The sequence below is a fragment of the Canis aureus genome, chromosome 19, assembly GCF_053574225.1.
Source record: "Canis aureus isolate CA01 chromosome 19, VMU_Caureus_v.1.0, whole genome shotgun sequence".
In the NCBI taxonomy this organism is placed as follows: Eukaryota; Metazoa; Chordata; class Mammalia; order Carnivora; family Canidae; genus Canis; species Canis aureus.
In genome coordinates, this window is record NC_135629.1 from 42,578,811 (window position 1) to 42,606,394 (window position 27,584).

The 27,584-nt window shown below is 40.8% G+C and overlaps 1 protein-coding gene and 1 pseudogene across 1 annotated transcript in view; one reads left to right on the forward strand and one right to left on the reverse strand.

Annotated features, from left to right (window-relative positions):
- Positions 1 to 966: 966 nt before the first annotated feature.
- Positions 967 to 27,584, forward strand: part of SCAP (SREBF chaperone) — a 67,287-nt gene continuing 40,669 nt past the window's right edge. The window contains exon 1 of the mRNA XM_077859093.1: positions 967 to 1,029. The gene's annotated coding sequence lies outside the window, so the exon portion shown is untranslated. The remainder of the gene's footprint in view (positions 1,030 to 27,584) is intronic.
- LOC144291313 (U6 spliceosomal RNA) lies at positions 9,792 to 9,889 on the reverse strand (annotated as a pseudogene).

Here is a 27,584-nt window from a genome sequence, read left to right on the forward strand (position 1 = left end):
CAGGGCGAGAGGGATGCGATCGGGATCCCCGCGCGGGCCCCGGGCAGCATCCCGGGGTGGCCGGCGCTGGGCGGGCCGGGACCTGTGTCCGCAGCGCGGGCGAAGCCTCCTCCGTTCCCCTGTGTTAGACCCAGTAAGGAGACTTCCCTCGCGGATGAGTGCTCCGCTCGGCACCCGGCACCCGGCACCCGGCACTGAGTAAACGCTCAGCGGGCGCGGCTATGACACGGGCCGTGTGGAAACGGTTAAGGCCCAGCGGCGAATGGAAAACAACCCCCTAAGCCCGCCATCCAGACATACCCACCCGCGGCACAGCCGCAGCACCCAGACCCCACCTTCTCCGTGGATGTCTTTCAATAAAAAATGAGACCGTACTTTACAGCTCACTTTGCACCATCTTTCAAGCACAAGTTCCAACATCAGTTAAGTATTCATAAAACTTATCCTTTAAAAAGACTGCAGGGAAACCCCTTTTATGGACAAGGTGTATCGACCCATCTGTGTTTGTCGCGCATCTATGTGTATTGTCACTTTTAATTTTTTGCTGTTTTCAACGGGGACCTAGGCATCTTGTGCACGTCCCTGGTACTCCTCCGCGAAGTGCTGTGGATCCCGGTGCGGTCCTCAGGGCCTTGCCGCATCTTCAAGCCCCGCCCCGCCGCCCTCCCGTCCCCGCCCGGGACCGTCGCTCTCCCTCCCTCCCGGGAGCGGGACGGGCATCCACCAGGGGGCGGGCGGGAGCCGCGGGCGGGGCTCGACTACGCATGTGCGCACCGCTGGAACACGTGCGGGGGGCGGTGAGGGCGGGAGGGGAAAGGTAGGAGGTGAGAGGTGAAGGGGCGGAGAGCTGCGCGGGCGCCCGGCAGCCGGGAGAGGAGGGCGGGCACCACGCACCGGACCGCGGGCCGGGAGCGCGCACGCCGCGCCCCGCCCCCGCCGCCGCCGCCGCCGCCGCCGCCGCCGCCGCCGCCGCCGCCGCCGCCGCCGCCGCCGCCGCCGCCGCCCGGGAGCTGCTTGCTGCCGCCACAGGTACCGCCGCGCGTGTCCCTACAGCGCCTTCCGCCAGCCTGGGCTCGGGCCTCCGGCCGCGCGGCCCCGGGAGTCGGGGCTGGGGGCCGCCGGGGCTACGGGCTACGGGCGCGCGGGCGTGGGCGCTGTCCAGCAGCCGTGCGGGCCAGGAGACCGCAGCCGCGAGAGGGGGCCGGGCCGCCGCGTCCCCACCCCCACCCCCACCCCACCCCACCCCCACCCGGGCCGCGCCCCCGCCCGCGCGCCCGCGTCCCCACCCAGCTCCTGGCCCCGGGGGAGGGGGTCGCGCGGTGCCCGGGAAGCCGGCGCTTCTAGAACCTGCTGTGGGGCTGTCTGGGTTTCCACGGTGCGGGGGAGAGCATGCTGTCCACTCCTGCCTCCCTGGGGCCGTGTCTGGTTTTGAGGCAACACGTAGCTGCTTTGCTGGGTTTTGCTTGGCTTCTAGTTTTGTGTTTTGCCCAAGCCCAAACTTTGCTCGCTCACGTTGCCTGTGTTTACTGTGTTGCCTCGCGTTTATTGTCTCAGTGTATCATACGGGATTATAACGTCACGGTGGCATCAGTTGCAGGGAGCTTGGACCATTAGAAGCGCAGAAAGTTGCACAGGTGGAAATGCTGTCGGCGGAGGGGGCGGAGGGTCCCTGCGGGGGCCCTGGCAGGACCTGCCCCTCTGTTGGGCTCCTTGCTTTCCCACCTTCTGTGGCTCCGTGATGATAGTCTTTCCGGGGATTTTTGTAACAGTTCTCGTGAAGAAGACCTAGGAAAGGTTTTCTTAGTGATGCTAGTGTAGTGTTTCCCTTTGGAAGCCTGACTATACCGTGTCTTACTGGTGTGCTGCAGTCTCAGGATATCCTGCTAAAGATCGGAGCTAGGGTCAGGAACGTCTGGTTTGTGTTCCCGACTGCTGCCTAACTGACCAGCTGTTTCTTTACCCTTGTTAATCTTTTTTTAAATGGTGCCATTTAAAAAAAAATTTTTTTTTGGAGCATAGTTACGTTACATTATTTTCAGGTGTACAGCTGTGATTCAACTTCTCAGTATATTATGCTTATCATAAGAGTGGTTACCATCTGACGTGTATCTGTTCTTTTTTCAAGTAGGCTCCACTCCCAGCTTGGAGCCCAACCGGAGGCTTGAACTCATGACCCTGAGATCAAGGCCTGAGCTGGTATCAAGAGTCAGCCACTCAACTGACTGAGCCACCCAGGCCCCTGTGACCTGTACCTTTTTAAGTGCATGTTAATATAGTTTTGGCTTTAGGTGTTTTACACATTTGCAGCATTCCCACTAGGCATATGATGTAAAACAAACAAAATATATGTAAATGTATCTTCATATTCATTTTTTTGGTCATAGATTGAAAGAATTCTCATCTATTTTGAACTAATCTGGTGGTTGAGAGCTCTCTTTTCCTATTGTGCAAAAACAGTGCCTCTCCTGAGGTCTCCATGTGCTTTGTAATCTTTGATTTGCCCCCTTCTCCATCCCCATCATACAGTTTACTGTTGTGAGGTAGGTAAAAAATCTACTCCTAGTTTATGATTAGAAGATGAAAGCAGAAAGATGACGAATAGCCCGAGGTCATGTGTGAGCAAGTAAACTGTCCAGTTGCAAAAAGCAAACCATGCCTGTGGGGTCAGTACTCATGCATTTATTAACATTTGGTGGCAGTCTTTAGGAATGCTTACTCCCTTGTTACTTAGTCATGCTTATGAATCTGTCCTGAGGACCCTGGAATCACACTTAGGTTTATGTGCTGTATGTTTACCCTCACCGTTGGTAGCCATTTACTGTGGCCAAGGTTAGTTATATTGGCTCTGACAGGTACTTTGTTTCTTTTTTGTTTGTTTTTGTTTTTTTGTTTTTTTTTTTTAAGATTTTTATTTATTCATGAGAGGCAGAGAGAGAGAGAGAGAGAGAGAGAGAGAGAGAGGCAGAGACACAGGCAGAGGGAGAAGCAGGCTCCATGCAGGGAGCCCGATGTCAGACTCAATCCCGGGTCTCCAGGATCACACCCTGGGCCGAAGGCAGGCGCTAAACCGCTGAGCCACCCAGGGATCCCCTGACAGGTACTTTGTATATGGCTTATGTTGTCACTTCCATTTGAACAGATGAGATGACTGCCCCTTATACAGAAGTTGGGTTTCCTGAGTAACCCAGTTTATAAGTGGTGGATCAGGCCTTCAAACCAGATCTGCCAAACTACTGCCAGAGCTGCTTCTACTGTAACTTGCTTCCTTCCTGAATTGGCTGATGAAACAAAGTCCAGATGACTTTTTTTTTTTACCCCCTGCTGCCTGAAGTAGTAATTGTGAGTAAAATATTTATTGAACACCTGTGCTGTGTAGGTACTGTGCTAGGTACTCTAATAATAGCTTATCTCATTTAATCATCATAGTAACCAGGTGAAATGATACTGTTATCACCCCTCTTTAATGATGAGTTTTATAGATGTTATCTGACTTGCCCTGGGTCACCTGCTGAGTTAGAGGTAGAGCCTAGGTACAAACCCAGGTTTGCTTGACAACAGTCCATGTTTTTATGCTCTTCTTGCACCTGCTGGCCTCACAGTCCTCCACTGCCCATTGGCAGGAAAGAGGTAGCAGAAGGTGATGGGGTGAAGGGAAGAAGCCAGCATCACAAGATCCAAGTCAGAGGTGTGGACCTCAGCAGGAAGGAGACAGCAATTTGGTTGCTGCATTTGATAGCTTCCACTTGAGTGGCTGGCGATGCTGCCCTGTCTGAGAATGCTTGCAGGGTTGCTGGGCCATACGTAAGCTTTTCAGGGGAGTCGAAGGAGTCCAAGGATGGGGGGGTGCATGCATCAAGGATGCTTGGAGGTCTCGGGGCAAAAAAATCAAAACTGATCTTTATGTTTATTTTAGCTTTATGTAATTTTTATTAGGTTATTTTATAATGTATGCTATTTATTATAGTAGTATATTTAACATATTCAAATATACATATATTGGGATATATACATAAATTCTTATTGGGGGTTCAAATCAAATAACATTTTGAAACTACTGATTTATTTGATATTTATTTAGCATTTGTATCAGATAGGTAAATTGTGCTAAGTTGGAAGTTTAGTGAAGTTCAGTGTAATTCCACATAATCAGGGAGAATGGGATTTCATATCAATAACCAATTAAAGGGGCACCTGGGTGGCTCAGTGGTTGAGCCTCTGCCTTTGGCCCAGGTCCTGATCCTGGGGTGCTGGGATTGAGTCCCACATTGAGCCTGCTTCTCCCTCTATGTCTCTTCCTCTCTCTGTGTCTCTCATGAATAAATAAAATCTTTAAAAAACAAACAAAAATAACCAATTATAAGTTACTTTAAAATTGCAGTCATAAAAAAAATAAATAAATAAATAAAATAAAATAAAATTGCAGTCATGATTTTATGAAAGAGGATCTGGTATTTTTATGGTCTTTATGTCTCATATGTAGCAGCAATCTTAAGTTTGAAGCTATAGTGACTGATATAGCCCTTTAGAAATTAAAGTTTTGTTGAACCGCTTATATTTTGAACCTGTTAATTTCAGAAGAGAAACTAAAATAGTTAATGTAAATGTGGCAGTTGTAATAGTAGTATTTGTGCTGTTCGCCAACTTTAGAGTATTTGCAAATCTTAGATGATATTTAGATATAATTAGATATATTGAAATTCCAAATATGTTGATTCTTTACCACTTCTTACAAACTAGGTTTGGCTTTCTTCAGGTCACTCCACTGCAGTGGTTGGTACATTATATCAAAACAAGCAATTCCAGAATTCTACCTAATGTAAAAAACATCTTTAAATTATCTTCCAGCTTATTTCACAATTGAATAGATTAGTGTTTGTTCAGGAGTTGAGGTTAAAATAACAGAAAGGGATTTGAGCAAGAAATATATTCCCTTAGCTAGATAGGTGAGACCTTATTCATACTTTCTCAGTATGAATGAAAGTATGAAAGTTCTCAGACTTTAGTGTGAATCAGCATCACCTGGAGGGCTCATTTTAATCCCACTTCACTAGAGTCTCTCACTCTGTAGGTTAGAGATAGGCCTTGGAATTTGAATTTCAGACAAGTTATCAGGTGCTGCTGCTGCTGGTCTATGGATCTATACTTTGAGAGCCATGGCTCTGTACAAGTGCACCTAAAACCAAAGCATGATGCCAGGGCTTACGTATTTCACGCTGATTCCCATCAGCGTCAGTCAGTTGTATAGTATAGTTTTGCCAAGTACATAACTGGCTCTTGTTTTTAGACAGTTCTTATTTTTAGATGATGTCATAAATGAGATTTCATTCACAATTATATTGCTATATATTTTTTACTGTAACACTATATAAATTTCTTGAAAAGCTAGAAGTATTTTTTTTTTAATAATGATTTTTGAGGAACAACAAATAGGCAGGTGTGCATGTGCAGTTTTTGTCTGTAATCCCAGTGGTGACCACTAGTAGGCTTCATTGTTGCTCATTCTCTTGTTCTCAAGCATTCTCTCTTTATAATGGGATGGTACTGTTTTGTGTCTATTTTCTGTTGTGTGTGAACAGAGACACTATTCTACAACATTTTTTTTTAATTTAAATCTCTTTTTTTTTTAATATTTCCCAATAACTTGATCCTTTGAACAGCTTGTTGTGTTTGGCTGTGAGTTGTACCTTTCAGAAGACTATACTATTACTCAGCAAGTCTTCAGTTGTGGTTCTCTTCAACAGTCTTCCATATACCCTTGCTTTCATGATCTTCCCCAAGCTGGCCTGCCCAGCCCTTCTTCCATACCAGCTCTTGTTGATGCCACCTCATCTCCATGAAGGTCCCTTCTTTCTAGTCTGAGCCCTGGTTGGGTTTGGACATGCATTCTAATTTGTCCTCCCTGCCACAGTGACTACTGGAAACATCAAGACCTGCCTTTAGCAAACAACATGGAATGTTGCATATCATATTCTTGTCAGAAAAGAAGGGTAATCTTGAATTCTTCACTTCCCAAATGCCAATCCTAAGTTCCATCTGTGAGAAAGCACATTCATCAGACTGTGCTGGAAGGTCTTTTAATGCACACATTGCAAGCCATATTTTGTCTTTGGGTGAAGTCAGATCATTAGGAAGCAACATAATTCTGGCCCCTTTTCCAGCTTTTTGATAAACTGACTTTGTATGGCCCCATCAGCTTGCATTGAGATCTATGTGAGAAGTCCCCAAGAAAGTCTGTGAGGCCAATTAGAAATTTCTTCACGTTCAGTGCCTGGAGTGAAGAAAGTGAAGTTCCCTATTTCCTTTTTTTTGCCCAGTTTTACATCAGATTGTTTTTTTTGCTGTTGAGTTTTAAGAGTTCTCTATGTATGCTGGATAGTAGTCTCTTTATCAGATACCTGATTTGTAAATAATTTTCTGTGTGCTGCCTTTTTATTCTGTTGATTGTATCTTTTGATGCACACAATTTAAAACTGACTGTGCCTCTTCTAAGCCACTGGTTTGATTTTGTCTAACGTATAACATGAACTATGTCAATAATGTTTCCCTCTTTGTGTTGACTGTTAGGGAGCTCAGAGTCAGGTTTGTATTCAGAATTCTATGACTTGTGCTTTCTGTGTTAAGATTACTAATATTCTGTTTAATGGCTAGTTATTTTGCTTTTTCAGATTATACCATAAAATATATAACACATTTCATCCCTGTTCTGAATGTTACTGTGATTATATTGTAGCCAAATATTTGTTCCCTCCTATTTCCTTTTTTTCTGATACACTTGAATCTCTCCTCCCCCTGTTTTCCCCCATCCCTTCCTGTGTACTCATTCTTTGTTATTGTTGTTTAATTTTTCTGCTGTGGTAAATATACATAAAACTTACCATCTTAATCATTTTAAGTGTACAATTGAGTGGTATTAAATACATTCCTAATGTGCAGCTGTCATTCCCATTCTTCTCTATTTCTCTTTTCATCTTGCAACACTGAAACTCCTTACCCATTAAACACTAACTCCCTATCCCCTCCTTCCCTTAGCCCCTGGCAACCACCATTCTACTTCCTGTCTCTATGTTTTTGTCTACACTAAGTACCTCATGTGAGTGGAATCATACAGTATTCGTCTTTTTGTGACTGGCGTGTTTCATTTAGCATGATGTCCTCATGGTTAATCTGTATCATAGCATGATTTAGCATTTACTTCCATTTTAAAGCTGAACAATAGTCCGTGGAATTTATGTATTGCATTATGTTTATTCATTTATCTATCCATTGGTGGACATTTGGGTTGTTTCTACCTTTTGGCTATTGTGAATAATGCTGCTATGGACATAGGTGTATGAATATTTGTTCAAGTTCCTGTTTTGGATACATACATAAGTGCAATTGATTATATAGTAATTCTATGATTAATTTTTTGAAGCACCACCATACTGCTTTCCACAGTGGCTGTACCATTTTACATTCTCACTGGCAATGCACAAGGGTTCCGATTTCTCCACTACCTTGCCAATACTTATTTTCTGTTTTGTTTTTATTTTGTTTTTGGATGGTAACCATCCTAGTGGGTGTGGGGTGGTATCTCATTGTAGTTTTGATTTGCATTTCCCTAATGGTCAGTGATATTGAGCATCTTTTCATGTGCTTATTAGCCATTGGTATATCTTTGGAGAAATGTTTATTCAAGTTTTTTGCCCAGTTTTACATCAGATTGTTTTTTGTTGTTGTTGAGTTTTAGGAGTTCTCTATGTATGCTGGATAGTAGTCTCTTTATCAGATACCTGATTTGTAAATATTTTCTGTGTGCTGCCTTTTTATTCTGTTGATTATATCTTTTGATGCACACAATTTAAAATTTTTTATGAAACCAGTTTGTTTTTTTCTTTTTTTTAAAATATTCATTCATTCATTCATTCATTCATTCATTCATTCATGAAAGACAGTGAGAGAGAGAGAGAGGCAGAGACACAGGCAGAGGGAGAAGCAGGCTCCACACAGGGAGCCTGATGTGGGACTTGATCCTGGGTCTCCAGGATCACACCCTAGGCTGTAGGCGGCGCTAAACCACTGAGCCACCGGGATTGCCCTGCCCTATTTTTTTTTTTTTTTAAGTAATTTCTGCACCCAGTGTAGGGCTTGAACTCATGACCCTGCTCATGATCAAGACTCACATGCTATTCCTACTGAGCCAGGCAAGTGCCCCCTGCCCTGTGTTTTCTTTTCTTTCTTTCTTCTTTTTTTTTTTTTAGAATTTTTTTAAAAAATATTTTTAATTTATTTATTCATAGAGACAGAGAGAGAGAGGAGCAGAGACACAGGCAGAGGAAGAAGCAGGCTCCACGCAGGGAGCCCGATGTGGGTGGGACTCCATCCCGGGTCTCCAGGATCACACCCCGGGCCGAAGGCAGTGCTAAACTGCTGCGCCACCAGGGCTGGTCTTTCTTTCTTTCTTTCTTTCTTTTTTTTTTTTTTTTAAACATTTGGGATCTCATGAACCCACTCTTTTTTTTTTTAATTTTTATTTATTTATGATAGTTACACAGAAAGAGAGAGAGAGAGAGGCAGAGACACAGGCAGAGGGAGAAGCAGGCTCCATGCACCGGGAGCCCGACGTGGGATTCGATCCTGGGTCTCCAGGATCATGCCCTGAGCCAAAGGCAGGCGCTAAACCGCAGCGCCACCCAGGGATCCCTTCTTTCTTTCTTTCTTTTTTTTTTTTTTAAGATTTTATTTATTTGAAAGAAAAAGCATGAGAGAGAGATCACAAGCAGCGGGGAGGGGCAGAGGGAAAAAGCAGGCTCCCCACTGAGCAGGGAGCCTGATGTGGGACTTGATCCCAGGGTCCCCGGACCCCAGGATCATGCATGACCCGAGCCAAAGGCAGATGCCTAACCAACTGAGCCACCCAGGCTCCCCCTGTTTTCTTTTAAGAATTTTATAGTTTTTGGTCTTAAGTTTAGGTCTTTGAACATTTTCTTAACCATTAAAATTTTTTTAAAGATTTTATTTATTTATTCATGAGAGACAGTGAGAGAGAGAGAGAGAGAGACAGGCAGAAGGAGAAGCAGGCTCCATGCAGGGAGCCCCAAGTGGGACTCGATCCTGGCTCTCCAGGATCAGGCCCTGGGCTGAAGGCGGTGCTAAACTGCTGAGCCACCTAGGCTGCCCCTTTTTTAAAAAAAATTTTAAATAATCTCTATACCCAGTGTGGGGCTCAAACTCACAACAGAACCCTCAGATTAAGAATCACATGCTCTTCCAGCTGAGCCAGCCAAGTACCCCAGATCTTTGAACCTTACATATTCAATCTTGCTAAATTTTGTAAGAGGATAAATTCTTAAAAGGTTTTGTAAGAATTCATTCTGAAGGACTTTGTTTATTAATGTTCATTATGGTAAAATTCAGATATATACAAAAGCAGAAAGCATGAGCCTTTGTGTGCCTGTCACTTAGTTATATCTGTCATTTACTCAACTCAGGGCATTCTTGCTTCATCTGTATTCTCTCTTCCTTTTTTTATGTTTTTATTTTATTTATTTATTCATGAGAGACACACAGAGAGAGAGAGAGAGGCAGAGACATAGGCAGAGGGAGAAGTAGGCTCCATGCAGGGAGCCTGACATGGGACTCGATCCGGGGTCTCCAGGGTTATGCCCTGGGCTGAAGGCGGTGCTAAACCTCTGAGCCACCCAGGCTGCCCTTTTTTTTCTAAGTTATTTGAGGGTTTTGTGTGTGTGTGTGTGTGTGTGTGTGTGTGTTAAAACATACATAACAAATTTACCATTTTAACAATTAAAAAAAAATATATGGAATGCTTCACAAATTTGTGTGTCATCCTTGCACAGGGGCCAAGGATGTATTGTTCATATATTACTATATGTGCTCCTTAAGTGAGCACCATTTTAACCATTTTTAGGTGTACCATTCATTGGCATCAGATGTATTCACAATGTTGTACAACCATCACCACTGTCTATTTCTAGAACTTTTTCATTATTCCAAACAGAAACTCTACTCATTAAACAAGTTTTGATTCTCCCCTCACCCTAGGCCCTAGCAACCACTATTTTTCTTTCTGTCTCTGCTTTTGCCCATTCTAGGTCCCTCACATGAGTGGAATCATGTTGTATTTGTCCTTTTGTATGTCACTTATTTCACTTAACATAGTGTTTTCAGTGGTCATGTTGAAGCATGTATCAGAATTCATTCCTTTTTCAGGCCAAATAATATTCTATTGTAAGTCTATTTACATTTTATTTATCTTTTCATCTGTCACTGAACATTTTGGGTGTTTCTCCCTCTTGCCTATTATGACTAAGGCTGTTATAAACATGAACGTATGGATATCTGTTCAAATCCCTACTTTCAGTTCTATGGATATGTACCCAGGGGAGGAATTGCTGGACCATTTGGTAATTCTGTGTTTCACTTTTTGAGGAGCTGCCAAACTGTTTCCCACAGCGGCTGCCCCATTTCATAGTCTACATACAAGAGTTCCCAGTTGCTCCACATCCTTACCAACACTCATTTCCTATTTGCATTTTTTAAATTATTTTTTAGGGATCCCTGGGTGGCGCAGCCATTTGGTGCCTGCCTTTGGCCCAGGACGCGATCCTGGAGACCCGGGATCAATTCCCACGTCGGGCTCCCGGTGCATGGAGCCTGCTTCTCCCTCTGCCTATGTCTCTGCCTCTCTCTCTCTCTCTCTGTGTGTGTGTGACTATCATAAATAAGTAAAAAAAAATTAAAAAAATAAATTATTTTTTAATAAGAGCCATCATAGATGTGAAGTGGTATCTTCTTATGGCTTTAATTTTCATTTCCCTAATGATTAGTGATGTTGGGCATTTTTTCATCTGCCTATTGGCCATCTGTATATCTAGAGAAATGCCTGTTCAAATCCTTTGCCCAGTTTTGAATAGGGTTGTTTGTTTTTTTGTTGCCAACTTATAAAAGTTCTTTATACATTCTGGATATTCATTGCTTATTAGATGTGATTTGCAAATACTTTTTCCCATTCTCTGGGTTGTCTTTTCACTCAGTTGATGGTTTCCTTTGTTTTGCACAAAAAAATATTAATTTTTGAGGTCAGTTTTTTTTTTGACCTATGCTTTTGATGTCATATCCAAGAAATCCTGCCAAATCCAATGTCATAAAACTTTTACTCTACTTTCTTTCAAGAGTTTTATAGTTTTTGCTCTTTGATTAGGTCTTTGATGCATTTCACATTTTTGTATGTGATGTAAGGGTCCAACTTAACTCTTGCATAGTGGCTGTTCAGTTTTCCCAGTACCGTTTGTTGACAAGATTGTGTCAAGGAGAAGAGCTACAGGTGAACTTCACCTTTTGGCTCTCTTTGCAGTTCTTTCCCTCATAACCTGAGCGGAAATAGAGAGTTGGATGCTTAACTGATGAGCCACCCAGGTGCCCCTGTTTCTAGCTTTAAGACAAATTCTTAAAAAAAAAAAAAAAAAAATTCTTTGCCCATATTCTTAGCAGGGGTCAGTTCAGTCTCTTTGTTAGTCATTCCTAACCAGGTCAAGAGGGAATAAGAATGTAGGTAGCTGGCATTCTGGAAGAAAATATTTAATATATTTGTTGATGTTCAATTGTAAAGAGGGTTGGCATCATGTACGTGATTATCTGTGATGGTCATTACAACCAGTTAATATAATTTTGTCTTCCCTTCAATCTGGGTTTTGCTGTGTCATCTGAAAGGTTATTCTAAATGTGGCAGTAATCATTCTCTTGAATATATGTGTTTTCAGGCTTCACATTCTCTGGAATCAGCTTTCAATCATGAACTGAAACTTCTTTCTCTTTTCAGTACTTTTTTTTTAAGATTTTATTTATTGATTCATGAGAGACACAGACTGAGAGAGAGGGGCAGAGATATAGGCAGAGGGAGAAGCAGGCTCCTTAAGAAAGCTGGATGTGGGACTCAATCTCGGGATCATGACCTGAGCCGCAGGCAGGCGCCCAACCACTGAACCACCCAGGCATCCCTCTATTCAGTACTTTTAACTTGTTCTGCTGAGCATACTTCTGGCTTATTTGGCTAATTTTGATGCTCACAGAAGCAGAATTTCCTGTTATAATATTGGTCCATTTTACAAAACAACTTTCAGAAAAATCTTCTTTCCTCCAAGGATGAACTATTTGCACTAGTGGACTAGTTTAGTACAGTGAACAGACCAGCAGTTACTTTCCACTTGGCACCAAAGGAGGTGCTGGGTGCTCTAGGGAATACAAAGGTGATTCAACAGTGACCTTTTCCTCAAAGAAACCACAATCAATCAGAGGAGGCCAAAAGAGTCTGAATGAACACAGGCATGATTGAAATACACAGTTACAGAAGCTCAGAGAAGAAGGCTATTGCTTCCACAGGGAAGCGTTCATTATTTTTAATTTTGGCTTTTCAGTGCAGTAATAGATTCACATGGCATAGAATTAAAAGGGAACAACAGAGTATACACAGGAAAGTTTCCTTCCATCTTGTCCCTGGCTACCGCATCCTCTCCCCAGAGGCAGCCAGTGTTACCAGTTCTCAAGTATCTGTTCACAGGTGTTCTTTGCATAATACAAACACACAAGAGAGCTCTTTTCTTTTACGTGAAAGTAGCACACTATATCCTTTGCTTTTTTCTCAGTTTGTGATAGTTCATTATCCATACATAAGCGCTTTCTTATTGTCTTTCACAACTGGATAATATTCCATTGTCAGGATGTACCTTTATTTAGAAAAAGCACTACTGATGGAAATATAAGGTGTTGTAAATTTTGCTAGTGCAGAAACACTCAGTAACCTTCTATATGCATCATTTGATGCATAGGCAAGTACATCTGTCTGGTCACTTACCAGAGGCAGGACTGCTGGGTTGGTGAGTATGTACTTTTGTAATACAAAAGATAAACCTCCAAATAGGCTTTGTCCATGTATGCTCCTTAACTGTATGTGGCAGTGACTGTATATCCACAGCCTCACCAATACTGTGATAGTATACAGTTTGAACTCTGACAGGTAAAAAAAAAGTATTTCTTTGTGTGTATTTTTCTTCCAAAACTTAGATTGCCCTGTAGAAAAATTAAAAGAGTAATAGAGTGAACACTTATATTCTTTTAATTTGTAGCTCTCCTGTTGCTATAAGGTTGAAGAAGCATTTCCATTTTCTTTGCCCATTTTTCTATGAGGCTTTGGTGTTTTTAACATTGATTTTGTAAAAATTGTTTATATATGAAGAAACGTAGCACTTTGTTGGTGATATAAATTGCAGTTGTATTTTTTCAGATTGTTATTTCTCTTTATTTAGGATGTCATTGGAAAAAAAAAAAAGATTCTTTATTGGGTCACGTTCTGGATTCTTTATCATACCTAGACAGATCTTCCCTAGTAGAAGAATATGAAAAATTATCCTGTGGTTTCTTAAAGTGCTTTTAAATTTTAATTATTCACCTTTATATTCATCCATTTGGGATTTATTTTGGTAAGAAGTGTAGGTCCAAATTAATTTTTCCCAAATGGCCACACATTTGCTGGGACACCTTGTAATGAGCAATTCATCTTTCCTCCCACTTGTTCAAATGTTCTTTACTAAATGTGATATATTTTGCCACGTATCATATACATTTGGGTCTATTTCTGGACTTTCTGTTCTATACATTTTTCTGTGTATTTATGTTTGGGTATACGTTGTTTCTCTCTGGCTTTAGATCATGTTTTGATATTTGGTAAAGTTAATTATCATTCATTACCTTTAATTTTAGAACTTTCCTGGCTATGTTTGTTTTTCTTTTTTTTTTTTTAAATATTTTATTTATTTATTTATTCATAGAGACAGAGAGAGAGAGAGAGGCAGAGACACAGGCAGAGGGAGAAGCAGGCTCCACACAGGGAGCCCGACATGGGACTCGATCCTGGGTCTCCAGGATCACACCCTGGGCTGCAGGCAGCGCCAAACCGCTGCGCCACCAGGGCTGCCCTATGTTTGTTTTTCTATATGAACCTTAAGATAAATTTACCTGTTTAAAAAAAATCCTGTTTTATTGACGCTGCATTCCATTTTTAGATTAATGTAGGAAGAGTGATATTTAGGTGATGAGTCTTCCCCACTAAGATTGTATGCTCTCCTCTTTGCTTGAGCCTTCTTTCATCCCAATGAAATCTCTTTGAGAGATTTCTTGGCATTTCTTGTTAAGTTTATTCTCAGGTCTTTTGTTTTATTTTTAGTGTTGAAGCATTTTATCTTCCACCTATTGATGATGTATGTGAAGGCATGGATTTCTATATATTAGTTTTCACTACCATATCTGATTGTAAAACAGTAAAGGTTTTTAGTTGATTCTCTAGGTATATAATATTGTCATCTACAAATAATGGTCATTTACTTTTTCTTTTCCAGTTGCATACCTCTGTTGTCTTTCTGTCACCTAATTGTGATCACTAATACGTCCATGACAGTAGTAAATGGTGATGGTGAAATGCGTAGGCTTGTTTTGCCTTTTACTTTGATGGGAATTATTCTTTTTTTCTTTTTTTTTTTATTTATTTATGATAGTCACACACAGAGAGAGAAAGAGGCAGAGACACAGGCAGAGGGAGAAACAGGCTCCATGCACCGGGAGCCCGACGTGGGATTCGATCCCGGGTCTCCAGGATCGCGCCCTGGGCCAAAGGCAGGCGCCAAACCGCTGCGCCACCCAGGGATCCCTGATGGGAATTATTCTAATGTGTTCTCAATTGGCTTGATTTTGGCTTTGGGGTTGAGAAGGATATATGAAGTCTGTATCTATCTATATGTAGGTGTATATACTGTAAACGGCAGGATTTCCTTCTTATGGCTGAATAGTATTCCACTGTATATATACACCGCATCATCTTTATCCATTTATCTGTTCAAAGACAATTGTTTTTGTATCTTGGCTATTGTGAATAATGCTCATGAACATGGGGATGCACATAACTCTTCAATATAATGATTTTGTTTCCTTTGGATATATACCCAGAAGTAGGATTGCTAGATTATAAGATAGTTTGGTTTTTAAGTTTTTGAGGAACTTTAATACTGTTTTCCATAATGACCATACCAATTTACATTTCTACCAACAGTGTACAAGGATTCTCTTTTCTCCACATCTTTCCTGACACGTGTTATCTGTTGTCTTTTTATCTTTTTATTTTATTTTAAAGTGGGCTCTATGTCCAGTGTATGAGCCCAGCATGGGGCTCACAACCTTGGGATCATGACCTGAGCTGAAACCAAGGACACTTCACCAACTGAGCCACCCAGGTGCCCCCGTGTTGTCTTTTTATTTATTTATTTATTTATTTTTGTCTTTTTAAATAAAAGCCATCCCAGCAGGTGTGAGGTAGTTTTGATCTCATTTCCCTGATGATTAGGGATATTGAGCACCTTTTCATGTACCTTTCGACTATTTTTATGTTTTCTTTGTAGCTATTAAATTATTGTAGCTGTAGTTATTTTTAGTAGTTTTGTCTCTTAACCTTTATACTAGAGTTAAGTAATTAACACACCATATTACAGTATTAGAGTATTCTGAATTTGACTGTATACTTGGGCTTTACCCAGTGTATATTTTCACAGTACTAATTATTGTCCTTTCATGTCAGCTTGAAGAACTCCTTTCAGCATTTCTTATAAAGCAGGTCTAGTGGTGATGAACTCTAAGCTTTTGTTTATCCACAAAAGTCTTTATCTCTCCTTCATTTCTGAAGGACAACTTTGCTGGGTAATGTATTCTTGGTTGGCAGTGTTTTTCTTGCAACACTTTGTGCGGTTTTTGTTTTAAGTATTTATTTGAATCACTCAGTAGTCATCATGACAAGTGTACTCCTTAATCCACATCACCTGTATCATCCATTCCCCCAACCTCTCCCCTCTAGTTACCATCAGTTTGTCCTCTATAGTTAAGAGTCTGTTTCTTGGTTTGTCTCTCTCTTTTTTACTCCTTTGCTCCTTTTAAATTCCACCTTTGAGTGACATCTTATGGTATTTGTCTTTCTCAGACTTATTTCACTTAGCATTATACTCTCTAGCTCCATCCATGTTATTGCAAATGGCAATTCTTTTTTTATGACTGAATAGTTTCACATTGCATGTATATACCACATCATCTTTATCCATTCATCTTTCAGTAGACACTTGGGCTGCTTTCACATCTTGGCAATTATAAATAATGCTGCTATAAAAATAGAGGTATATGTATTCCTTTGAATTAATGTTTTTGTAATTTTTGGGTAAATACTCCATAGTGTGATTGCTGGATCATCGAGTAGTTCGATTTTAAAATTTTTGAGGAACCGCCATACTGTTTTCCACAGTGGCTGCACCAGTTTGCATTCCCACAAACAGTACACAAGGCTTCCTTTTTCTCCACATACTCACCAACACCTGTTTTTTTTTGTGTGTGTTTTATTTTAGCTATTCCGACAGGTGTGAGGTGGTATCTCATTGTATTTTTGATTTGCATTTCCCTGAGAGTGAGTGATGTTGAGCATCATTTCATGTGTCTGTTGGCCATCTTCTTCTTTGGAGAAATGTCTGTTCATGTCTTTTGCCCATTTTTAAATTGGATTGTTTTTTGGGTGTTGGGTTTTATAAGTTCCTTTTTGTTTGTTTTAAAGATTTTAGCCTGAGTCCCATATTGGGCTCCCTGCATGGAGCCTGCTTCTCCCTCTGCCTTTGTCTCTACTTCTCTCTCTGTGTGTCTCATGAATAAGTAAATAAAATAAAATCTTTAAAAAAAAAAAAAAAGGCAGGTTCCCCATAGGGGGGGAGCCTGAGGTGGGACTCAGTCTTAGGACCCCAGGATCATGATCTGAGCCAAAGGCAGATGCTCAACCACTGAGACACCAGGCATCTCATCGTTTTATAAGTAAATATATTTTGGATACTAACCCTAACCCTTTAAAGGATATGTTATTTGCAAATATCTTTTCCCATTCTTTAGGTTGCTGTTTATTTTATTGATTGTTTCCTTTACTTGTAGAAGCTTTTTATTTTGATGTCTTCTCAGTAGTTTATAGTTTTGCTTTTGTTTCCCTTGCCTCAGGGGACCTATCTAGAAAGAGATTGCTATAGCTGATATCAGAGAAGTTATTATTGCCTGTGCTCTTTTCTAGGATTTTTATGGTTTTAGGTCTCACATGTAGGCCTTTAATTAATTTTTAATATATTTTTCTGTATGGTATAAGAAAGTGGTCCAGTTTCATTCTTTTTGCATGTAGCTGTCCAGTTTCACACCAATTTGTTGAAGAGACTGTTCTTTTCCCCCATTGGATATCCTTTCCTGCTTTATCAACAATTAAGTGACCATATAATTGTGGTTTTATTTCTGAATTTTTCTATTCTGTTCCATTGATCTATGTGTTTGTTTTTGTGCCAGTACCATACAAATTTTGATTACTACAGCTTTGTGATATATCTGAAATCTGGAATTGTGATGTCTCCAGATTTGCTTTTCATTTTTAAGATTGCTTTGGCTATTTGGGGTCTTTTGTATTTCCATATGAATTTTTTTTTAGATTTTATTTATTTATTCATGGGAGACACACAAAGAGAGTCAGAGACACAGGCAGAGGGAGGAGCAGGGAGCCCCATGTGGGACTCGATTCCGGGGCCCCGAGGTCATGCCCCGGGCCGAAGGCAGACACTCAACCACTGAGCCACCCAAGCATCCCTCCATACGAATTTTAGGATTGTTTGTTAATAGCTCTGTGAAAAATGCTGTTGGTATTTTGATAGGATTACATTAAATGTGTAGATTGCTTTGGGTAGTTTAGACACTTTAACAATATTTTTTCCAATCCATGAGCATAGAATGTTTTTTCATTTCTTTGTGTCATCTTCAATTTCCTTGGTGTTTTACAGTTCTTAGAGTACAGGTCTTTCACCATTTTGATTAGGTTTATTCCTAGGTATCTTACTATTTTCGGTGCAATTATAAATGGGATTGTTTTCTTAATTTCTCTTTCTGCTGCTTTATTATTACTGGTGTATAGAAGTGCAACAGATTTCTGTAAATTGAATTTGTATCCTGCAACTTTACTGAATTCATTTATTAGTTCTAGCAGTTTTGGGTTGTGGTCATTTGGGTTTTCTCTATATAGTATCATGTTATCTAGAAATAGTGAAAGTTTGACTTCTTTGATGATTTGGATGCTTTTTATTATTTTTTGTTGTCTGTTATGACTACGACTTAATACTGTTGAATAAAAGTGGTGAGAGTGGACATCCTTGTGTTGTTCTGACAGGGAAAAGGCTCTTTTCATGTTTATTAGTGTTTTTTTGTTTTTTGTTTTTTTTTGTGGTTACCATTAAGTTTGTGTATATTTTCTGAATTTAACAGTTTATATTAAGTTGATGGTCATTTAAGTTTGAACCCATTCTTTACACCTCCCCATGTTTTAGGTATATAATGTCATATTTTACATCCTTAACTTTTTTTTTTTTTTACAGAAATATTTCTTTTTATTGGTTTTGTAGTTCCTACCTTCATGCTGTTGTTTTTGGTCTTTTCTTTCTATTCAAAGAGTCCTCTTTAATATTTCTTGCAGGGCTAGTTTAGTGGTCATGAACTCCTTTAGTTTTTGTTTGTATAGGAAACTCTTTATTTCTCCTTCTCTTCTAAATGATAACCTTCCTGGACAGATTGTTATTGGCTGCAGGTTTTTCCCATTCAGCACTTTTTTTAAGGCTTTTTAATTAATTGATTTATTTATGATAGACACACAGAGAGAGGCAGAGACATTGGCAGAGGGAGAAGCAGGTTCCCCATGGGGAGCCTGATGCGGGACTCGATCCCAGGATCATGACCTGAGCCAAAGGCAGATGCTCAACCACTGAGCCACCCAGGTGCTCCACATTCAGCACTTTGAGTGAATCTTGCCACTCCTTTCTGGCTTGGAAAATTTCTTTTTTTTGTTTTTTGTTTTTTTGTTTTTTTGTTTTGTTTTTGTTTTTTGTTTTTTGTTTTTTGGCTTGGAAAATTTCTTTTTTTTTTTTTTTTTTTTTTTTTTTTTGTTTTGTTTTTGTTTTTTGTTTTTTGTTTTTTGGCTTGGAAAATTTCTTTTTTTTTTTTTTTTTGTTTGGCTTGGAAAATTTCTGATGAAAAATCCACTGATAGACTTATGGTGTTTCTTCTGTATGTAACTGTCTTCTTTTGTCTTGCTGCTTTTAATAATTTTTCTTTACCACTGTATTTTGCCATTTCATTATTTGTTTATTTATTAAAGATTTTATTTATTCATGATAGACACAGAGAGAGAGAGGCAGAGACATAGGCAGAGGGAGAACCAGGCTCCATGCAGGAAGGCCAATGTGGGACTTGATCCCGGGACTTGGGGGTCACGCCCTGAGCCAAAGGCAGATGCTCAACCACTGAGCCACCCAGGCATCTCTATTTTGCCATTTTAATTACAATATGTGTTGATGTGAATCTGCTTTTGTTGATTTTGTTGAGGGGTTCTCTGTTTCTCTTGGATCTGGATGTTTGTTTTCTTTCCAGATTAGTGACATTTTCAGCTATTATTTCTTCATATAAATTCTCTGCCCCCTTTTCTCTCCTTTTTCTGGGACTCCTGTAATACAGATGTTATTGATGGAGTCACTGAGTTTCCTAAGTCTGTTCTTATTTTGCGTAATTCTTTTTTCTCTGTTTTGTTAAGCTTGATTACTTTCCATTATTCTGTCTTCTAAGTCATTACTTTGTTTCCCTGCTTCTTGCAGCCTGCTGTTCATTCCATCAGGTGTGTTTCTCATTGTGTTTATTGAGCCCTTTATCTCTGCTATGTTATTCCCTAGCACTGTGTTAATGGTTTTACTGATGCCCTCTGCTCTTAAGTCCAGTGATCTTATGATCATTGCTTTAGGTTTTGTTTTGTTTTTTGTTTTTTTTTAAGTAAGTTTTACACCCAGTATGGGGCTTGAACTAATGGCACTGAGATCAAGCATGGTGTGCTCTACCAACTGACCCAGCTAGGTGCCCCATGATAATTGCTTTATTTATTTATTTTTTGATAATTGCTTTAAATTCTGCATCAGGCATGTTACTTATATCTGTTTCACTCAGGTCTCTGATCATGATCTTGTCTTCTTTTTTCATCTAAGACAAATTCCTCTGTTTTCTCATTTTGTCTAAGTCTTTGTGCCTGTTTCTCTGTGTTGGGAAGTCAGGAACATCTCCTGTTTTTGAGGGTAATGGCTTTATGAAGAAGAGATCATGTAGTCCCCTGATTCCAGGGCATGGTACTTTTGGGACTGTCTCCAGTGTGAGCTGTATGTGCTTTACTCTTGTATTCTGGCCACTTAATCCTTCAGGACAGTTGTCTGCTTAGGCTTTCTTTGCCTGTTGTGGGGTAGTGTTTGGTCCCTGGCCTGAGTGTGGCATGTTTTGACTTGGTGTGCTCTGGCCTGCTTGTGAAATGAGACCTGTTGCTGCTGCCACTGGAACTGAGGCCTCACAAAACTCTTTGGTTGGAGTGTACCTAGGTGGCTTAGTTGGTTGAGTCTTCCTTTGCCTCAGGTCATGATCCCAGCGTCCTGGGATCGAGCCCTGCATTGGGCTCCCTACTCAATGGGGAGCCTACTTCTTCCTCTTCTCCCCCTTCCTGTGTGTGTTCATATGTTAACCTGCTCTGTCAAATAAGTAAATAAAATATTAAAAAACAAAAAGCTTCTGGATTGGGAGACACGGTAAGGGCAGGAGTTTGGGCCAGTCTTCCAGGGGAGGGTGCCTTCCTCTCCCCAGATTGGGACTGAGGCAAGTGTGGCTGGGAAGGGCAGTTCCACTTGAGTGCAGGGAGGTGAGTGGTAGGAGGGAGCTTGATGTAAGCAAATTAGGTAGGGAATGTAGCCACTGCACTGGTTCCAGGCAGTGGCTTTGTGTTTACACTGAGGGATGGAGGAGGGAAATGGCACTGTCCAGTTACTTTGTTGGTGTAGGGGGGAGGGCGAATGGGAGGGAAGGAGTGTCTCTCTGTGAACACTGCCTCTTGGGGACATGTTCCCAGATAAGCAACTAACCTCCCCACTCTGTGTCCTAGACCCTCTTCAGATTACTGTCTCTACACTGTATGCCTGCAGGCTATTTGCCCTGCCTTTTCTCTGAGAGCAGCTGCAGTGTCCTCTCAGCTCTCCCACAGCCAAGCATGCTTCAAGCCCCAGTGGTTGGAAGAACTCATGAGATTCGAAATTTGGGTCCTTTTGCTTTCCAAGGCAATTGCTCTGGGGATTTGTTTTCCCTATGCACTCCTCCGTGTGCTACTCTGTCTCTTGCCCTTCTCAGCTGTGGCTCTCTCCCTACTGCAGTAGCCTCCCTACTGCAGTAGCCAATGTAGTATCCATTTCTCTCCCAAACTGCATCTCTGCATTTCCTACCTTCTTTGATGTGGCCTCTTCTCTATCTTTAGTTTTGGAGTTTCTCCTGTCAGTCTTCAGATCAATTTCTGGGGTATGGAGGATAGTTTGATAGTCATCTAGTTGTATTTGTGAGACAAGGCCAGCCTATGGCCCTCCCTACTCCACCGTCATCTTCCTCAATCAGTCTCTTATAGCGCTTTGTTTTTGTTTTTTAAGATTTTATTTATTTATTCATGAGAGACACAGAGAGAGACAGAGACACAGGCAGAGGGAGGAGCAGGCCCCATGCAGGGAGCCCGATGTGGGACTCGATCCAAGGTCTCCAGGATCGCGCCCTGGGCTGAAGGTGGCACTAAACTGCTGAGCCACTCAGGCTGCCATCTTACATCGGTTTGGTTTTTTTGTTTTTTTGTTTGTTTGTTTATTTATTTATTTATTTTTTTTTTTTTTAAGATTTTATTTATTTATTCATGATAGTCACAGAGAGAGAGAGAGGCAGAGACACAGGCAGAGGGAGAAGCAGGCTCCATGCACCGGGAGCCCGACGTGGGATTCGATCCCGGGTCTCCAGGATCGCGCCCTGGGCCAAAGGCAGGCGCCAAACCGCTGCGCCACCCAGGGATCCTGTTTGTTTGTTTATAAAACATTTTTAAAAATTTATTTATTCAGAGAGAGAGACTGAGAGGCAGAGACACAGGCAGAGGGAGAAGTGGGCTCCATGCAGGGAGCCTGACGTGGGACTCGATCCTGGGTCTCCAGGATCAGACCCCAGGCTGCAGGCGGTGCTAAACCGCTGTGCCACCGGGGGTGCCCTCTTACATCACTTTGAATACATCATCTCACTCTCTTGAACTGTAGTTTTTTGTTTTTTTTTTTTTAAGATTTATTTATTTATTTATTTATTTATTTATTTATTTATTTATTTATTTATGATAGACATGGAGAGAGAGAGAGAGGCAGAGACACAGGCAGAGGAAGAAGCAGGCTCCATGCTGGGAGCCCGACATGGGAATCCATCCCAGGACTCCAGGATAGCGCCCTGGGCCAAAGGCAGGCGCTAAACTGATGAGCCACCCAGGGATCCCCTGAACTGCAGTGTTTGTGCTGAGAAATCCACTGATAACCTTATGGGGGTTCCCTTATATGTGAAGAATTTTTGTTTTCTTGCTGCTTTAAAAATTCTCTCTTTGATTTTATTTATTTATTTATTTATTTATTTATTTATTTATTTATTTATGATTTATTTATTTATTTTATGATAGACATAGAGAGAGAGGCAGAGACACAGGAGGAGGGAGAAGCAGGCTCCATGCCGGGAGCCCGACATGGGACTCCATCCTGGGACTCCAGGATCGCGCCCTGGGCCAAAGGCAGGCGCTAAACCGCTGAGCCACCCAGGGATCCCCTCTCTCTTTGATTTTAGATGGCGTTATTATAGTGTGTCTTGGAGAAGACCTTTTTGGGGTCTTACGAGCTTTATGAATATGGATCTTAAATCTCTCTCCAGACTTGGAAAGGCCTCACCCATTATTTCCTTAAATAAGCTTTCTGTCCTTTTTCCTTCTCTTTTCCTTCTGGGATTCCAGCAATGCTTAAATAGTTTCTCTTGATGGTATTTTATAATTCACATGGGCTTTCTTCAATCTTTTTTGTTATTTTCTCTTTGTTCTTTGGATAATTTCAAGTGACCTATGACTTCACAGATTCCTTCATCTGCTTTAATCATGTCTGCTGTTGGTGCCCTCTACTGCATTTTTCATTTCACTCATTACATTCTTCACTTCCAAGATTTCTGTTTGGATCTTTTTTATAATTTCTATCTTTCTGCTAAACTTCTCATTTTTTGTATTGTTTACTGATTTCATTGAATTGTCTTTCTGTTTCCCTGGCTGAATTCTTTAGTAAATAGATTGCAGGTCTCCATTTCTTTGGGGTCAGTTACTGGAAAATTACTGTGTTCCTTTGGTGATGTCTTGTTTTCTTGATTTCATGTTCCTGGATGTCTTATGTTGCTGTGTTTGCTTGAAGAAGTAGTCACCTTCTCTAGCCTTGATGGACTGGCCTTGGGAGAAAAATACCTTCTCTGTCAGCTTGCTGGGGATCCTGAGGCTTTCCCAGTGAATGACAATTGTATTATCAGATATTCCAAATGCTTTTTATCTTTTTGTTTTTTCAAGTGGACTCCACACCCAGCAACTCACACTCTGAGATCAAAAAAATAAAACAGATGAACATAGGGGAAGGGAAGGAAAAGTAAAATAAGTTGAGAACAGAGAGGGAGGCAAACCAGGAGAGTATTAATCTAGGAAACAAACTGAGGATTGTTGGAGGAGAGGTTGGTGGGGGGATGGGGTAACCGGGTGATGGGCATTAAGGAGGGCACTGATACAATGAGCACTGGGTGTTATATGCAATTGATGAATCATTGAATTCTACCCCTGAGTCTAATAATAGACTATACATTAACTAAATTGAATTAAATTTAAAAAATTTTTAAGAGTCAGATGCTTAACTGGCTGAGCCATCCAGGCACCCCTCTAAGTGCTATTTATTTATTTGACAGAGAGAGAGAGCAAGAGAGAATAAGCAAGGGGAACGGCAGATGGAGAGGTAGAAGCAGGTTCCGCAATGAGCAGGGATACAGACTCTTGGCTTGATCCCAGGACCCTGTGATTATAACCTGAGCTGAAGGCAGATACTTAACCGCTTAACCTACTGAGTCACCCAGACACCCCCTCCAAATGCTTTTTAAATGGGTATTGTGTTTTAGAAGCAACCTATACAAAATGTACAGATTTTTAAAAACAATTTAAGAAGTAAACATAAATGTTGACAATATATAAAGAGATAAGCATCACAGTAACTAAAATCAGAAATACATTCTGGTACTATTTAAATATAAATCCGCATGTACAACTTTTACAATGGAAAAGCAATCACTATTGTGACTGGTAATGGAGAACTTTGGGGTAATGCTCTTAATTCTTGATGTGAGTGATGTTTAGGTTAAATGGTTGTGTTTAATTTCATGGAACTGTATGCTTATAAAATTTGTATACTTTTCTGCAATATTTTATGCTAAATTTAAAGATTTTATTTAAAATAAAAAAGGCAGTACTCATAAAAAATGTAAAAGTACAGAAAGTTGACTTAAAATATCTCTTCACATATCTCATAACCACATGAAGATGAACAACCAGTATTAACATTTCCTTCCATTCTCCTGATGTGCATTTTTTGCCTATAACCCTTATTTCATTATTTCAGACTGTAAAAATAACACATATTCTGTGTGGAAAACTTGTTAAACTTGTAAAAAGTATATGCATTGTATACTTCTCTCAATGGAAGGATGATATGATTACAGAAAGGTGCTAATGGGTAGGATAGCCATTAAGTTTCTTTAATGGCAAAAAAATCCAGGAATTTAGGAAAATATTTACATCAAGAAATGAAAAGGTTCTGATTCTGGTCAAGATGTGGTAAGCACATTCTACCCTTTGTCTCTGACTGAATACAAATAAAATCCCTGGACTGACTGCATGGATCAGCTGAGTACCCTGAAAGATAAATGATAGCAGATGGACATTCGAGCATGGACTCAAAGGTAGCAAAATACTGGGAACTGGGCACTGGGTGTAGACAGAAGAAGGTTCAAGAGAACCCTTCTCTTTCTAGTCTTGGGAGTAGGAAAGGGTATTCCTATGGGTTAGGGAGTAGAGATGGAGGAAGAGAAGCTCTTGTTTTTTGATTGCTTCCCCATGCTTCTCCCCTTTCTCCTGCCCTGGCCCACATGAAATTCTGTAGCAGTGGAGGCAGTAGTGACATTGGCAGCCAGATGGGAGAGGAATCCTTTTATTTGGAGAGATTATGGTCCCAAGAGCATGGAGAGATTCACTTAATTTTTGTTTTTTCTCTCTCCTCTCACCACTTTACCCTAGAGGCAGTCACTGCTGTGGGAGGTGCTCAACAGAGAAACTAAGCTTTCCTTTCTAGCCAGAAGACTGGGAAAGGAGCCCCTGTGCACTGGAAGGTGTCAGGAAGATTGCAGAGAGGAAGTAACTCAACAAAGGAAACCCAGAGTATTATGTATGAACTCCTAGGATCTCCTCTGAAATAGCATGCATGTATCTGACCCTAAACAGCATACCAAGAGCCTTTAAGACTCAACTGTGGAGTAGACTACTGCCCAAGTCCTCTGCTGCCACTGCATGATGTGCCTGGGACAGATCAAAATAGTACTACAAGAGCTGTGAAAACTACACTTACATTGGATCACAGCCTACAAAAGATGGATAGGAACTTGTGGAATTGGACCTAATCAAGTTAATAATTGTTAAAATGAACAAAAATCCAACATTTTCCATTTCACCTAAACAAGATTCAGATAAACATAGCATAATATCCAGAAATTGAAAATTGCTCCACATATGAAGAATGAGGAAAATCTTACTGTGTCCTAAGGGGAAAGGACAGTCAACAGATGGTAACTATGACACGATATAGGTATTAGGATTATCAAAAACTTTAAGGTAGAAAGTATAGTTAAAATATAATAAATGGGATCCCTGGGTGGTGCAGCGGTTTGGCGCCTGCCTTTGCCCCAGGGCGTGATCCTGGAGACCCGGGATCGAATCCCGCGTCGGGCTCTCAGTGCATGGAGCCTGCTTCTCCCTCTGCCTATGTCTCTGCCTCTCTCTCTCTGTGACTATCATAAATAAATAAAAATGTTTAAAAAATATATATATATATAATTAAAATCTCTTTTTAAGAAGTAAGAGTGAACACTCTTGAAACAAATGGAAAATTAGATATTTAAGGTTGGAAAATTTACAACCTAAGCTAAATTAAAAATTTATCAAATGGCCTCAGTAACAGAGTGGAGGTAACTGAAGAGTCTGTTAACTTGAAGACAGAGCAGTGAGAATGAACCAATCCAACCTAGCAGGAATTAAACTGAAGAAGAGTACACAGAGCTGTAGGGAGTTATGGAACAATAACACAGAGCTTAGCTTTCATATTACCGAAATCCCAAAAAGAGAGGTGATGGAGTGGTACAGAAAACTGTTGGAGGAAATTATGGAAAGGAAGAAATTTGCAGATCACATATCCATTTAGAAATCCCAAGGAATCCACCAAAAAAAAAAAAAAACTTTAGATAAAACAGTTTTAAATGGGAGGAATCACAGTACCTATTTCAGGGCTTATTTTATAGCTGTAGTAATCAAGACTATAGTATTGGTGGGGAGAGATAGACATGGAAATCACAGGAACAGAATAGGAAACCCAGAAATAGATCCATGCAAGTAGAGCCAACTGCTTTTTGACTGAATGTTTGTAACTCCCCAAAATTCACATGTTAAAATCTTAAGCCCAGTGGGCTGCTACTAGAAAGTGGGGAACTTTGGGAGGTGATTAGACCATGGGGATGGAACCCTCATGAATGGGATCCATGCCCTCATAAAAGGGACCCCAGAGAGCTCTGATTCTCCTTTTTGCCATGTGAGGACACAGTGAGAATATGGCCATCTGTGAACCAGGAAGTGGACACTCCCCAGAAATGTAATAGCTAGGGTCATTGATCTTTGATGTCCCAGCTTCCAGAACTGTGAAAGATAAATGTTATGTTGTTTAAGTCACCCAGTGCATGGTATTTTTGTTACAGAAGCTCAAATAGACTAAGATGTGCCAAAGCAATTCAGTGGAGGAAGGGTGGTCTTTCAACAGTTGGTGCTGGAACGATTCGATATCCATAGAGGGGGTGGAAAAAGAACAAACCTAGGCCTATGCTTCACACTTTTTTTTTTTTCTATGCTTCACATCTCATACAAAAAGTAACTCAAATGGTCATAGATTCAGATGTAAAAGTATAAAAAGTGTTAGGAGAAAAACATCAGAAAATTTTCAGAAGTACAGCTTGGTGAAAGGAATTTTATAGATGATAAGTAAAGCAAGATCCATAAAAGAAAAAAATGGGTAAATTAGACTTCATCGAAATTAGAAACTTTGACTCTGTCAAAGTGTTTGTGGAAAGAATTAAAAAGAGTGGGAGTGGGAAAAGCTACAGAGTTGGAGAAAATATTTATAAACAACATATCAGGGACGCCTGGGTGGCTCAGTGGTTTAGCGCCGCCTTCGGCCGGAGGCCTAATCCTGGAGACCTGGGATCGAGTCCCACATCGGGCTCCCTGCATGGAGCCTGCTTCTCTCTCTGCC